The sequence below is a fragment of the Leptonychotes weddellii genome, chromosome 5 (genome assembly GCF_054177405.1).
Source record: "Leptonychotes weddellii isolate Sample4059 chromosome 5, ASM5417740v2, whole genome shotgun sequence".
Classification (NCBI taxonomy): domain Eukaryota; kingdom Metazoa; phylum Chordata; class Mammalia; order Carnivora; family Phocidae; genus Leptonychotes; species Leptonychotes weddellii.
The window spans coordinates 100183419-100200255 of NC_138373.1; the positions used below are offsets into that span (position 1 = coordinate 100183419).

The 16837-nt window shown below is 41.5% G+C and overlaps 1 pseudogene; it reads left to right on the forward strand.

The window, feature by feature from the left end:
• The first annotated feature begins 4379 nt into the window (after nt 1-4379).
• Nucleotides 4380-4447, forward strand: LOC115938877 (U4 spliceosomal RNA; annotated as a pseudogene).
• Nucleotides 4448-16837: the final 12390 nt, after the last annotated feature.

Consider the following 16837-nt stretch of genomic DNA (forward strand, 5'->3'; position numbering starts at 1 on the left):
TTGTTGGGGAATTTGAAAAGCAGGCTGAGAGCTTGTTTTTTCCTTTTACTGTCGTTCTTATCTTTGTTCTTTTGTGCTTCATGTGTCTTTTATCTTGGCTACTTTTAAGATTTCCCTTTATCACTATTATAAGCCAACCATCATGGTATAGCTCAGTGGGATTTTCTTAATATTTCTTATGCATGGGTTCTGTTGAGTTTCTTGTGTTTGCGGGTTATAGTTTTCATTGAATTGGGGGATTATTTTTAAATCATTTTTCCGCCCCCTCCTTTGAAGACTCCAATTATCTAGTGGGATATTAGGCCACTTGGAGTTTTTTTTTTAATTTTTTATTAACATATAATGTATTATTTGTTTCAGAGGTACAGGTCTGTGATTCATCAGTCTTACACAATTCACAGCGCTCACCACGACACATACCCTCCCCAATGTCCGTCACCCAGCCACCTCATCCCTCCCACCCTCCTCCACTCCAGCAACCCTCAGTTTGTTTCCTGAGATTAAGAGTCTCTTAGGGTTTGTCTCCCTCTCTGGTTTTATCTTGTTTCATTTTTCCCTCCCTTCCCCTATGATCCTCTGTCTTATTTCTCAAAATCCTCATATCAGTGAGATCATATGATACTTATCTTTCTCTGATTGCCATTTGGAGTTTTTAACAGCTCAGTGACACTCTGTTCACTTTCCTTTCAACCTTCTTTCTCTCTGTGTATAATTTTGAATAGTTTCTATCTACATTGTCAAGTCACTAATCTTTTCTTCTGCAATTCTCTAACATCCTGTTAATCCCACCTGGTATGTTTGTCTTTTCAGATATTGTAGTTTTCATCTCTAGAAGCTCAGTTTGAACCTTCTTTATGCTTTTACTTACCATATGAAATCTTTCCTCTGAGCTTCTTGAACATGTGGGACCCAGTAATAACAACCACTGTATTGTCCTCGTCTGCCAGTTCCATATCAGTCCTAGGGTGGTTCCAATAAATAGATTTTTCTCCTCTTCCTGGGTGGTATTTTCCTTCTTCTTTGTATGTTGGCAAGTTTTAATTAGATGCTCAACATTGTGAATTTAATCTTTTGGGGTGTTGGATATTTTGTATTTCTATAAAAATTCTTGAACTTTGCTTTGAAACAGAATTAAAGGACTTGGAAATAGTTTGAACATCTTGGGCTTCACTTTAAGCTTTCTCCAGTGGGGCCAGAAAGCATAATGTTAATGCCCCACTACTGAGATTAAAAAAAAACAAAAACAAAAAAAACTTCTGAGTACTCTACCTGACACACCAGGAATTGTGAGGTTTTCCACTCTGGCTGATAAGAACAAGAACTACTCCTTGCCTTGTGTGTGAGGTCCAGAAATTCCATTCAATCCACTCATGTAGTTGTTTCCGTGACCTTGGGTTGTTCCTCAACTCTGTGCATTGATCAGTAGTCAGCTGGGTACTTAAGGGGGACCCTCTGCAGATCTCCATAGCACAGTCTCTCTCCCTCCCTCTCTCTTTCTTCCTTTCTCTCTGTAGTTATTTCTTCTTTAGTACTCTGCACCATGAACTGCAGCAGTATAGTGTTATACTCCCAGCAATGTCTCCTCAACTCAGGGAGACCACCTGGCTGCACCTGGGTCCCCCCTCCTTGTGTTACAGACCAGAAACTCTCGCCAGGAAGTAATACGGGACAATCACAGAGCTCACATCATTCATTTCCTACATCTCAGGGATCCCTGTTCTTCATTGTCTGATGTCCAATGTCTTAAAAACTGTTGTTTCGTATATTTTGTTTGGTTGTCTGCTGTTTCAGGTGGGAGGGTAAATCCATCCTGGTTGCTCCAGCTTGGCTAGTAGTAGAAGTCTTGATGTCCTTATTAATAAATAGTTCCCAAATTCCATCCTCAGAAGGGGCTTGGTTTGCACAATATGTGACATCATCACTCAACTTACAGATACTAGCTAACAACATGGCAAATTGGTTTGCTATAAATGTATTCTCTTTTTATAACACTTCCCCCAACATTTAGACAAAAGCCTTTCCTAAAGTACAACCTTTCCTTTGAAGTGAGATAGGCACATCCTTCTCAGGCCCTCCAAATTATGAATGTAAAATAGGTTAAAAATATGACATTTTGAGGATTGTTTTTATCTCAAATGTCTAATTTGTTCCCAAGGCTCTACAGAGAAATGAAAGTTGCCCTTGAACTACATTCTTATTCTGAAGGGCAAGCAATTCAGAATATGGAGACTGTACAAGGGCAAAAATTCAGAGTCTATGTCAAGGGAAAATTCTTAATATCTTTCATTGCCCTGAGTATTAAAAGTATTCAGAGAATTTTGGTTAACGTGGGTTAATAGATGAAAAGAGATATGATCAAAAGACCACACAATTTTTTAGGCAATGTGATGAAACTCCTATCTCAACTTGTCCTCTGGAATAAGTGTATAAGGAGAAGTATTAAAAAATAAAAACCAAAAGAACACACCTTCCATCCAGCCTCCTCAGCTAGGGAAGAGAATGGCCTTGTGGGAAAACTAATCAGGCCATTACAAGTTATAATTTCAAAGGTTTAACTTAGTTTCCATGGAGCTTAAGAAGCAGCCAGGAAGAAGTGTGTAGCTCAGTAAATGGCTTCATTTCTTGCTCCAGGTGAGTCTCAAGTGCACAAATTGAGATTCGAGGTGCAGATGAGAGACATGTACTAAAGCAGTGTGCACAATAATGTACAGAGACTAACATTTCTCTGGGCAAGAATGGCCTGCGGACTACCATACATGCGAAAAATGTTTTTCTTCCTTCTTATGAATGGCAATGACTTTATACCATCTACGAATTAATATTTTCCCTAAGGAGTGTGTGTATTTGGTGAAGGGGGTTAGAGAGATTGCGGCAGAAAGAGAGAGTGGTTGATTTTGACCCTTACACACTCTGCCGGACTCTTACAAAACAAAGACTCCAAAGCAATTAGGTCACTATGTTGTAAGTAATGGAAAACACAACTCTAATGGCCTTAAACAATAAAAACAATCTGTTGTCTCACATAACTGAATAGTCCAAAGAAATTCAGACTCGGCTTGATGTAGAACCCAATGTTCCTCCCTCCCTTTCTCTCTCTGTCTCCTTCTGCCTCTCTGTCTCTCTGTCTGTCTCGCTCTTTCCCCCCTTCGACCTCCCTCCTTGTCCCTTGCTTTCTGCTGTTGACAACATCCTTAGGCAGGCTCTGCCTTCTTGTTCCTCCTCATACATATCCGGTCAGGGGGGGAGATCATGGGGGTCAAAGGCCACTCCCTCCATAGAAAATCAAGGTAGTGTCGGTGGGAGAGGAGCAGAGACAGATGGGGAGCACAACCAAAAGATGTCTCTTACCCAGAAGACTTTGCGGGAGACTGCACTTGAGCTACCAGTGTCCACCCTGGACTGACCCTGGGCTGTCTTCTGCTACTCCAGCCTGAACAATTCAGCCTGGGGAAGCAGTCACCAGGAAAACAGGATGTATTTGCAGGGTGAGAGTTCTGTGAGGACAGAATGAGACTGCTGCAAAATAGGTGGTGAAGATCCAGAAAAGAAAGAAGTGAAACTGGAGGTGCCTCAGGAGAGGACGGAAGCCCTCGGGGAGGGAGGCAGGTCAGGAGAGGCAGCACTTCCCCGTAGCCTTTCACTGCTCGGACCTCTTCCCTGGGGTCTCAAGGAAACCATGCTTCGTTTGACAATTTAAATCTTTCTTTTAAAATGCTGTTAAAAATTTAAAAAAAAAAAAAATGCTGTTGGATTTCCTCCAACCTTCTTAGGAAGTTTAAGGCGGGAAGTGGCTGGGACTGGGAACCGGAAGAGCAGTGCGAGGAAGAGGTGTGCTTTCCTGGGCATTTACGGGGCGGGGGAGGGGGGGGGAGGGATTACCTGTCTTCACGCTCTAGACAAGCAAAGGGAGGCTGTATTTTTAGCATCATCAACCCATTTTACAAATGAGGACACTGAGGTGCCCAAAGAGATGAGGTAGTATGTCCACCCCCAGAATGCAGGCCCTTCAGCACTAGGGTATCCTGCTGCCGAGGTGCTGCGGGTCAGACCCCACCTGCATCCTCCCCGACGAAGGACTGGAGTCTATAAATTCTAGGCTGTGGCCGGCGGGTAGGGCCAGGACCAGTGCAGATGGACCCTGAGCCCACACAACCCCTAGAGAAAATGCCTCCTCAAACCGTGGTCCCTGGCTGCCTCACTTGCCCCGAGCTGGTACTGGCCCCGAGCGCAGCAAGGGGAAGAGGAGCCCACGGGGACCAGAGAGTGCGGTGCCAATGCGTGTCCCTGACCACCGCCGGGTTACACGGGAAGAACATCTGACACAGCGTCCCTTTTTCCAAATACACCAAAGAAAGGGATTATTTAAAAGGGAAGAGAGAAGCTTTGCGCAGTAGCAGTATCGTAGCCAATGAGGTTTATCCGAGGCGCGATTATTGCTAATTGAAAGGGAAGAGAAAACGGACCCCAGGGCTACGCATAAATAAGCGGAGACTGCTTATTAGAAAGGTAAAAGTCAGCATTCTGGGGGGAGGACGTGGGACCTGAGACCTGAATAGGACTGTTATCACAGGCAGGTCTTAAAATCTTTACTTCGTAGATGCTTAGCTCACTGGAGTAGCCCGTCAAACGCTTTTTGCAATTGGATGGCGTGTGAATTATAAATATCTATTACATTCTGCAAGCACGACAGTCCCTCTGCCAATTTCAACGGGGGCGAATTACCAATAATTTGATTTACAAATTACAGCAAATCCTGCCCTAGACACAAGCGATTTCCAAATTTCAAAAACAAAAAGGGACAGGGAGAGTCTGCAGAGAGGCATTACGTGTTGTTTATAAACTGTTCCTCGTCATTGTCTTTTCTGACGTCCTCGTGAGCTTCACGGAACTTCCCAATCCAATCAGTGATCCAAGTGGACCTCACCAGAGGGGATTTGCACCATAATCTGTACACATAAAGCAGCTGGAAGCTGATTTGAAGAATAAATTCAGCCTTTGAAAGAACATGGTGGGAAGAAGAAACCCAGTATCACAGCCTATGAGGGACATTTATCTTTTACAAAATGCCGAAGTCGTTTTCAGAGTGATTCCCTGTTGCGCTTGGAGCAGGTTACTCTGAGGGAACAAAAACCAGCATCGAAATACAGTCATGGCCCCCGAAGCCGGAAGAGCGACACAGGAGACACGGAAGACATTGGCTCATGTATTTGAATCATGGGCCAGTCAGACAGCTTTTTAAAGTCCTCCAAGCTGACCACAAACCTCCATGACACATTTAGGAGTATAAAAATCTCAAATCTCTTTTTATTTTGCTGTTGCTTAAAGTGGTGAAGACTTCAAAGTGAAGACCCACTGTGGGTAGCAGTGGTCAAGGGAGAAAGCTCTGGATACAGAAACCTGGCTCCATTTCTCACTGGCTGTGTGACCTTGGCTGAGCTCCTTACGTCCTTGAGCCTCAGTTTCCTCATCTCTAAAATAGGGATAAGAATAGCACCCATCTCATGGGATGTTAATGGATTAAATAAAGTAATACCTATAAAGTGCTTAGCATAGTGTCTGAATATGGTAAGTGCTCAATAAATGTTAGCTTTTAAAATTACAGTTGACCCTTGAACACCACCAATTTGAACTGTTCAGATTTTCTACACTTATACACAGATTTTTTTTATAAATACAGTATGTATTTTCTCTTCCATTCGATTTTCTCAATACATTTTCTTTTCTCTAACTTACTTTATGATAAGAATACAATATGTATTCAATTCAACAATGCGCATACATACAAAATACGTGTCAGTTGACTGTTTATGTTATTGGTAAGATCAACAGTAGGCTATTAGTTTTGGGAGAGTCAAAAGTTATGTGCAGATTTTCGACTGCCTGGGGATTGGCACCCTTAACCCCCTCATTGCTCAAAGGCCATATGCTGTATTATTTTATTGTTAAAAGTAAAAGTAAAAATTGTTTAACATTCTTAGTTTTAAAATTTGAGAAATCCAGTAAATATTAATGCTACATGACCAACTTCATTGCTATGTGAGCCCCCTGAGAGTATTTGGTGACCATCCCCAAGGCACTTCTGTCTCACACTGAAATAAAACCACCAGACCCTTTGTGGGTCTTAGATCCTTTGCCTTTAGCTTCCTGTATGCTGTGTGCTCACCAGTGTGTATAAATTATCTGAATTTTTCCTACCCCAGTTTATTAGTGATTTATTTATACGGGCTGCCTTGCTATGTCACACATTATGAAAAAGGCTTTTACAGATCATCAGCTAACTTTCTGGATATGTTTTAGTGGCAGGAGGCTGCTGCTAACTTTACCAATGTCCTCAATTTCTCAAATTATTTACTACAGCACTGACTAGAGCAAAACGCTGGAAATAACCTAAATGTTATCTTTAAATAAACTGCAGCACATACAATATCGTACAGCTACAGAAACAAATGAGGACCTTCTATGTACTCATGACGCACTATTAACACGATGCAGTTTTAAGTGCAAAAAGCAAGATGCTAACAATCTGTGTACATTTGTGTGGGAAGAAAGGCAAGGAAAATAAACACATACACACACACAAATATAAACTGGGCTACTGGTGGACAGTGTTTGAAGGTGACACCTTTTCACCTCATACCCTTTTGACTTTTGAATGTTGTACCATGGGCCAGTATGACCTATTTTAAAAACAAACAGTATTAAAATAAATAAAAGGTAACACATTATTGTGGTATTTAAAAATTAAGTAGAAAAGAAGATTAAATAGAAAGTTCCCAGAGAAGGGATTATATGACAGGTAATGACAATTGGGTTCAGACACATGATCCAGAATGTTGTCACAAACCAACACGCTGAGGTAAATGTTCTTAATCAAAAAAGATAAGTAAAGACTATTCATAATGAAAACACAAATAATTACCTTAGAAGTGAGCTAGCCAGAGGAAGGAGTTGGGGAAAAGCTCACCTTCAAAGACTTTTCTCCCCTTTCTTCTTAGTTTCCCAAATTAAGAGCAGAGGAATGGTCATCGAGTGACTGACAAAGATGGAGGCTCTCCAGGAGTGTTTGGTGGCTTTTCTGACTGGAAGGCTGGATCTGCGGGGTGAGAAGTTGTGTGGGGAGATTCTAGCCTCTCCAGGTTGAATAAAGCTTTCTCCTCTGTTGAACTTGTAGGAGACTTCAATGTGTGAATGGCTACCCTGAGCATCCCAGAAGAGGGTTTATACATTTCCCAAACACTTGACCACCAAAAGCAGAGCACCTTGTTTGACTAGAGCTCCTCAGAATGCTCACTGGCACCCTGGTCCACTGAGAGTCCTGCTACCCAAGGCAGACACAGAGGAAGTGCCTGAGCTTACATACATAAACCAGTTCCTGGTACCAAAGATCCCTGCTTCTTCCCTGCGGGCCTCAAATTTACCATCTGTAAAATGGGGGACAGAAAGAAATTCACAGCTACATCTACCTTCCTCATTCTTTGAAAGACTGCAGTATTTAATTTATATTCAAAATGTGACATTTTTCCCATTCTATCTTGTGTTACGTGTGCATGTATCTTTGTTCTATTCAACTCCAGTGGCCTGTAAACAACTTGAGTGCAGAGATTTTGCCTTGGTTTGCAAAGCACTCAAACATGCGTAATGGATGAAATGCTCTAAATGTGCAACACAGCCAAGAAGCATAAAAGGACTCAGGAAGGAAGAAGACAGTGGAGTCTGGTGGTGTTCTTGGCAGCAGAAACAGGAAAATGCAGTGAGCAGAGAGGAGCAATGAGGTGGGTGGGGACAGGTCCAGAAGGAGGCACACACACCTGAGTGAATGACAGAAGCACTGAGCATAATGTCTATAGTGACTGCAATACCGCTTTGGGGTATTCTGTTATTTTTTTAATAAAAATCTTGAATCTTAACCATTTCCACACTGATGTACCCAGAAAGTTAGAGGCAAATTTTTTTGAATTCTGACCACAATCCTCTCTTGGTGAAAACCCTTCTGAAGTGCAGCCACTCTGGAAAATAGTATGGAGGTTCCTCAGAAAGTTGAAAGTAGAGCTACCATATGACCCAGCAATTGCACTACTGGGTATTTACCCCAAAGATACAAATGTAATGATCCAAAGGGGCACCTGCACCCCAGTGTTTATAGCAGCAATGTCTACAACAGCCAAAAACTATGGAAAGAGCCAAGATGTCCATCAACAGATGAGTAGATAAAGAAGATGTGGTATATATCTACAATGTAATATTATTCAGCCATCAAAAAAATGAAATCTTGCCATTTGCAAGGACGTGGATGGAACTAGAGGGTATTATGCTAAGTGAAATAAGTCAATCAGAGAAAGACAATTATCATATGATTTCACTCATATGTGGAATTTAAGAAACAAAACAGAGGATCATAGGAGAAGGGAGGGAAATAGAAAACAAGATGAAATCAGAGAGGGAGACAAACCATAAGAGACTCTTAATCATAGGGAACAAACTGAGGGTTGCTGGAGGAGATGGGAGTGGGGGGATGGGGTAACTGGGTGATGGGCATTAAGGAGGGCATGTGATGTAATGAGCAGTGGGTGTTATAAAAGACTAATAAATCACTGACCTCTACCTCTGAACCTCATAATACACTATATGTTAATTAATTGAATTTAAATTGAAAAAAATATTTTATTGATGCTCTAATAATTAATTTAATTTTCATTTCTTGCATTTCTAGTGACAGTGAGAATATTTTCTTTGGTTTACTAGTCATCTCTATTTCTTCCAAAACAAGTTTGCACTCCAGCTTGACTTCATACTTCCTGAGCTGTGACTGAAAAGATTCTTAACCTCACTCACTTGAAGATGTCCTGGGGATTCCTATCAACAAACACCAACCCACAGCAAACAGATGACAGAGTGGGGTTTATCTCTGCTGCGACCCTACTTCCCCCATCAGGGATCTGAGCTGCCATACCCCAATTTCCTGCCCAGTGTTCTGGGCGTCTCAGCCCCCACCTGAGGAGCCCCACTTGGACGTGTCTTCCCGGCACTGCCACCCACCAGCTTCTCTCTCTAGGAACATAACTGTCTGGCCTGCCTCGGTTCCTTCTTCCGAAGTTACCTGTGGCTGCAGGTTAATGCGCTTGACCTGCTAAGAGACCTCTTTACATCTAGACACAATGGCAATAGCTTAACCCAAAGGGATCATTTTAATGGTAATAATAACCACCATTCAATAAGCAGTTAGCATATGCTAAGTACTTTAAAGACATATCTAAATTACATTAAGCCCTGGAGCTAGGTTATAATTACCTCAATTTTATACAAGAAGAAAATGAAGAGTAGAGAGCCAAGTTATTTGTCCACGGTCACACAGCTGGTGGTGCTGAGAGCCATCTGTGCTTGGATTTGTGCTACCTCAAAGCATTTTGGTCCCTGCAGGAGGTGAGAGAGGGAGAGGGTGGGGTCTGCAGCGTCCTACAACTTGGAACAAAGAACAAAACACTTGGAATTAGAAGGCCTGTATTCTAATCTTTGTGTCTGTGTACATTTCTTTCAAGATCTTGGCTACGTTACAACTTTTCTGACCTTAGTTTCCTCCGCTGAAAATTAGGATAGTGAGACCTGTTTACCTTGAAAGGCTGGAGATATACCAGTGAGGGGGAAAAGGGAAGAGCAATTTGTTTGCTCTCAAATTCTGCACAAATGAAAGACATTTCTCTTTAGGGAGCAAAGCACTCTGACTGCGTGTAGGATGAACCCCAGTCAGCCCTTTAATTTACCAAGTTTCTGAGCTCAAGATGCTGAGTTTCAGCGGGAAAGCATCTGTGATCTGATTTCCAGTTGCCTGTTTGTGATTTACATTCATAAATATGAAGTCTATAAGTGCAAATTAGTTGGGATTTTTATTACAAATAGACCAAGCTCCCCTAAAAGAAAGCACTGGATTCTCACTCGAATGCTGGCCCCATCGTCTACCTTTGGGAATAGCCACATAGTGAGGCTGCTTCAGGGCCAACTTCTGAGAAGGACTGCAGGTAAATATTTTGGACTGTCAAACAAACAAAAACCTCATCATACTTCCTACACAAAGTAGGAAGTCATACTTCCTACACAAAGACATGTGTTTACCCGAATACCTAATGGCTACCATGGACAGTTCTTTCTCCTCGTCCCACCTTAGGGGGATGGGAGGTGATGTTGGCTCTCCTCTCATCCTCCTTCCCTGAATCAAAATGGACACAAGTTCCTTTGTTCTTTCTGGAAATGCTACTCAGAGCGCCCCTCTACTTTTCAGCATAGCTTAAGTCCCTCTTCTTTGCCCCACAGCTAGCTGGCTTCTCTGCCTCTCTCATCCACTTCCCCTGGTAAGATACATCTAGATTTCTAAATATCTGCCTTAATATCACCCATTCAGGAACATTAAATGACTTTCCTGACGTTCCGAACCCCATTAAATCTAAATTCTTCATTGCAGTTTTCATCATTTACCCCGAATATATGTTTCTACTTCTCTAAATAACAATGGTAATTTAGGCAAATTTATTGAGCCCTTAGTATGCAGCTGGCACTATGTTCAACTCATTTGTTTACTCTTTCATGAAATCCTGACTAAAATTCCATGAAACAGAAGGATTATCAGCCTCATTTACAGGCAAGGAAACTAAGACCTGAAGAGGTGGAGCAAGCTCAAGATCAAAGAGTAAGTGGTTTTAAACTTGGGTCCTAAATCATGCTCCTTTCTGTAACATGGGAGCAGGGATCATACCTCATCCTGGCTTGTAAATCCACAGCTTTGAGCACAGTGCCGAGCAAACATTAATTGTGCTTGTAATAGCTATTGATTTATTAAAATACTGTCTCTAAACTATTCTGGTAAAGGAATACGGTATTCTTAGATGTCTGAGATCACCTCTACAGAGAATGCTGTTTCAGAGGAATAGATGTTGATTTTTTTTCCTAAAAGGGGCAAGATCCATGAGAGATCAGAAAGAGGGACAGGCTGAGCCAGGAGCCTGGAAGTTAAAAAAAAGACAACATAGTTATAAAGGAGCCAGAGAGTTAGTTTGTCCTCTCAATTTTTTTTTTATTTTACATTGAGAGATTTTACATATCAGATACTGCCTTGGAGAATTGCATTAGGGGGGGCTGAGGAAGGCTGGGTAGATTGGGGTGGGGGGGAAGTTGGTGCCAAAGTGAAATGTGGTCCAGCCAGTACCTGTGAGCAATGTTGAGGGACTCTTAAAACCTGAGGTGTGATCCTTAAGTTTATGCATAGTCCAACCCTTACCTTAATCCACATTGCCTAATTAAATAGCTTCCTAAAAATTCCAATTAAGGGTTTGCCATGTGGGGAGCCAAAGGATTGCCTACCCAAAAGAAGAGATATTTCAAGTTCCACTAAGACAAAAACGAGGACAGCAAAGAAGGAGTGAGGAATCCTCCTAAAATACCTCCTGAACCATTCCTGTACAGAATGAGACTGAAATGAGGTTAGTGCCTAGGAAGTGTTACCAAGTGCAGGAACGAGAATTGCTCGGTTTTCAGGATATGATGGAACGATCAAACATTGAACACAGTTTTACCTGTTGCTCTCTTGGGTCACCACTGGAAACCTCAACTATCCTGGTGTAAGTGAAATATGAAAATGCCAACAAATAGTGATTCCTGTTTGATGGATGCTGAATAGAACAGTAAGAGTGGTGAAAAAGAAAGTAGTTAAATCCAGAGACAGGAGCACAGAGCCCTGGTTACGTCTGCAGCTTGCCCTGATGGCCTCATGCCTGACACTCAAAGGCATCAATCTCTACACATGTAAAACAAGAAGGCTGGCAGCCTCCAACATCCCTTCCAAATCAAACAGTGTATTATTTGACATATATGTCATACCATATATGACAGGTCATATATGACATGGCTAACATCATACTTAATGTGGAAAGGCTGAAAGTTTTTCCTCTAAGATCAGAAACAAGATGAGGATGTCCACTGTTGCCACTTTTATTCAACATAATACTGAAAGTCCTAGCCACAGCAATCATGCAACAAAAAGAAATAAAAGGCATCCAAATTGGTAAGAAAGAAATAAAACTGTCATTATTCGCAGATGACATGATACTGTATATCGAAAACCCTAAAGCCCAATGTGGGGCTCTCTCCCAGGACCCTGGGATCATGACCTGAGCCGAAGGCAGACGCTTAATGACTGAGCCACCCAGGCGTCCCTGAAACCACAAAACTTTTAAAAGAAAACATAAGCAATATTGGAAATCAACCTTAGTAACATTTTTCTGAATATTTCTCCTCAGGCGAGAAAAACGAAAGCAAAAATAACTATTGGGAACTACAACAAAATAAAAAGCTTTTGCACAGCAAAGGAAACCAACAAATCAAAAGGCGACCTACTGAATGGGAGAAGATATTTGCAAATGATGTATCCAAATAAGGGTTAATATTCAAAATATATAAAGAACTTTTACAACTCAACACCAAAAAAACAAATAATCCAATTTAAAAATGGATAGAGGACTTGAATAGACATTTTTCCAAAGAAGACATACAGATGGCCAACAGGCACATAAAAAGAATGCTCAACTTACACCATTCAGAATGACTAGTATCAAAAATACAAGTTTGGGCAAGGATGTGGAGAAAAGGGAACACTTGTGCACTGTTGGTTGGAATGTAAATTGGTGCAACCACTGTAAAAATCAGTATGAAGTTTCCTCAAAAAATTAAAAGTAGAAATACCATAGGATCTAGTAATTCCACTACTGAATATTTACCCAAAGAAAATGAAAACACTAATTCAAACAGATATAATCCCCTCTATGTTCATTGCAGCATTATTTACAATAGCAAACTAGAAGAAAACTAGAGTGAAAGAAAACTAGAATAGAAGCAAACTAGATGTCCATTGATAGATGAATGGATAAAGATGTGATAGGTACAGGTAGATAGATATGGATATAGATACAGTGGAATATTAGCCATAAAAAGAATGAGATCTTGCGTTTGTGACAACAATGGATGGACTAGAGGGTATTATGCTAAGTGAAATAAGTCAAAGAAAGAAAGACAAATACCATATGATTTCATTTACATGTGGAATCTAAAGAAATAAAGCAGATGAAAAAAAAAACCCCAAAAACAGAAAAAGAATCATAAATACAGAAAACAAACTGGTGGTTGCAAGAGGGGAGGTGGTTGCAGGGATGGCTGAAATAGATGAAGGGGATTAAGAGGCATAAATTTCCAGTTGTGATTTTTAACAGGAGTTCATTACTTTCAAGGATACTGAAATATTTACTGATCACGTGATGTGATGTCTGGAATTTGCTTCAGAATAATCCATTGAGGAGAGGGGAATGTGAGGGGCTGTAGATGAAACAAGATGGGCCATGAGTTGACAGATGTTAAGGCTAGTATGTGGGTGTCAGGGGAAGGGGTACTACTTTAGTATTGGGTTAAAATTTTCCCTGATAAAAAGCTTACATAAAACATGGTCACTTTTAAGTTGAAAATAGAGCTACCCTACGACCCAGCAATTGCACTACTGGGTATTTATCCCAAAGATATAAATGTAGTGATCTGAAGAGGTACATGCACCCCAATGTTTATAGCAGCAATGTCCACAATAGCCAAACTATGGAAAGAGCCAAGATGTCCATCAACAGATGAATGGATAAAGAAGGTGTGGTGTATATATATACAATGGAATATTATGCAACCATCAAAAAAACAAAATCTTGCTATTTGCAATGACGTGGATGGAACTAGAGGGTATTATGCTAAGCGAAATAAGTCAATCAGGGAAAGACAAGGATCATATGATCTCACTGATATGAGGAATTTGAGAAACAAGACAGAGGATCATAGGGGAAGTGAGGAAAAAATGAAACAAGATAAAACCAGAGAGGGATACAAACCATAAGAAACTCTTAATCTCGGGAAACAAACTGAGGGTTGCTGGAGTTGTGGGGGGTAGGACGGATGGGGTGGCTGGGTGATGGACATTGGGGAGGGTATGTGCGATGGTGAACGCTGTGAATTGTGTAAGACTGATGAATCACAGACCTGTGCTTCTGAAACAAATAATACATTATATGTTAATAAAAAAAAAAAAAAAGAAGATAGTAGGAAGGGAAAAATGAAGGGGGGGAATCGGAAAGGGAGACGAACCATGAGAGACTATGGACTCTGAGAAACAAACTGAGGATTTTAGAGGGGAGGGGGTGGGGGGATTGGTTGGCCCGGTGATGGGTATTAAGGAGGGCACGTACTTCATGGAGCACTGGGTGTTATACGCAAACAATGAATCATGGAACACTGCATCAGAAACTAATGATGTATTGTATGGTGACTAAAATAATATAATAAAATAAAATTTTTAAAAAATTGTCACTCTTGCTAAAATATGAGACATTAATCTATTATAAGCAACTTGATCTGATTTGATGGGATATGGTGGAATATGAGAGAGAATTAGGAGGTAGCAGGGACAGGGTTTGCCGATGGACTGGAAATGGGGGCTGGGGATTGGGAGGTGTCAAGGATGACTCCCAGACGTCTGACCTTCAGAGCTCCTGGGTGCTGGTGCCACTTACTGATAATACAGAGAACACAAGAAGAGCGGAGGTTTGCGTGGGAAGATCCTGACTCAGGTTTTAAATGTGCTGAACTTTAAATGCCTTTATGGTATCAAGTAGGTTCAATAAATGTCCGCTTAATGAATGAATAAACTAGCCAGCCAGTGCTGTTGGGATGTGAAATTCAATAGCATTCTTCTTAAACTTTTCTGGGTTATGGATTCTCTTGTGAATATACTGAAAGCTGTAAGCCTTTATTCTCACATAAGCACAAAATCTCACATCACTTTGGAGTCATGCACAGAACCTCTAAGGATACTTAGACCCCAAGTGAAGAATTTCTATTGCCTTTCATCATAGCAATTATGTCTCCTCTGTCTGGAACTTAATAACTCTGTCAAATGGCAGAATTTTGAATGTTTGTAATTACCTTTCTTGCTTCCTCATGTTCTAACACAACATAAATCTCAAAAATTAAGGGAAAGTTATAGCCTTCCTCTTGCTCCTTCACCAAATAACCCAGTAATTAAAGGCCCAGCAAACTTGAGATATCCACTGACTTCTCAGTATAGCCGGGTTTAAGAAAAGAATGTGCCAGAATAGGGGTGAGGAGATTTGGGTTAATTGGCTGTGTAACCTTGGGCAGGCTACTTGTCCTCCTTGTGCTTTGTGAGATGAAGATGTCCCCAGGTTCACTGTCAACTTTGCAAGGTACCCTGGCCATCTTGACCACAGAAAGAACTTGACTTGGTTCTCCACTGAGAGCTCAGGTGCTTGGTCTTGGTTCTTGGGTCTAGAGAGAGGATGTGGGTCCCATCCATGTCTCTCTGCTTCATGGGGTGGACAATCTTTTGACTCAGAAAAAGCCCTACTTGTCTATACCTTACTGGGGTTTCCAGCCATTGGTAGAGAGGCTGGATTCATTTGTAATAGTACGAGCATGTGGTCCTCTGTTTAGCGGTTCAGAACTAGCCTGCTGTCATGGGTCATCCTCCAACACCTGGCCTGCTGTCTGTGCTCTCTGGCTCCCCTCCTGTAGCAGGGCTTCTGAGCTGACCTTCACTAAACTCCCAGCCGTATGCTTGTCCCTTTTAATTCTAAATACCACATGCTTGCTCCACTTAGACAAGAGACCAGACAGCTTGGGTTTGTCCATGGTTTCCCTCTAAGTCTTCTCATGTGGGCTCTAGAGATTGGGGTCTCTGACCTGCATATCAGTAGTAGCAATAAATAATAATAATAATAATAATACATATTTATTAAGCTCTTACTATGCACCAGGTACATACTAAGTATTTTTTATTCACTGTCTCAACACATTAATCCTCATAACATCCCTATGAGACAGATTCTATTATTATCCCAATTTTATAGATGAGGAACCAAAGTTTCATGAGGTTAGGTAATTGTTCAATGCCACCCAGCAAGTAAGTGGTGGAGATAGAATTTGAAGAGGCAGTCTGACCATGTATTTCACTACTATACTACTGTTATTTCTCCCGGCCCAGAAAAACAGAAACCTTTCTAGGTATACAAGCATGTGTACTATGACATGCTTACAAAACGGTTAGAATTATGTGCTTACAGCTATGTTCCTTTATATCATACAAATTGTGTGCTCACAAAAGAGTTAGGAGGCCTGGAAGAACAAAAGCCAGGGGGTTGCTAATAAGTTGTTTGGGTCATATGGCCACAAGCTACAACCCAGAGTTTAGGACGTTGTTGTTGCTGACCAGACATACAGAAAGCTTCAGGAGCCACAGCCAAAATCAGCGTTGCCCCACAGCCCCAAAGCCACCGAATGGCAGAGGGAGGTGGGGTCTGGCTAGACACTGGAAAACTCATCCCCTGAAGGCTGTATGTACTGGAGGATGAATGGCTTCTGCTTCCATCTGCTTCCCAAATATCAACCCATTGGCCGAATCTAACTCATATCCAGAACCCTGTTGAGAAGGGAGTCTGAGAAATGTAGTTTCTCCCAGGAGGAAGCATAAGAGGACTGGGATAGTTGTCAGAGGGCAAGTGTACTGAGCAGAAAATATCTGATGGTTCTAGAGGTAATGCAGCAGCCAGCCTCCAACTTGGCTCTCAACGATCTCCACCTCCAGGTAGCTACACGTGTAGACCACGCCCACCTGTTACCGGGGTTGGTCTTTGTGACCACTAAGATATGGTGGAAGTGAAGATATGTCACTTCTAAGATTGGGTTAGGAAAAAACTATCGCTTCTGTCTTCAGAGTACTCTCTCTGTCAGATCTCTGGCTCTGGGAAAA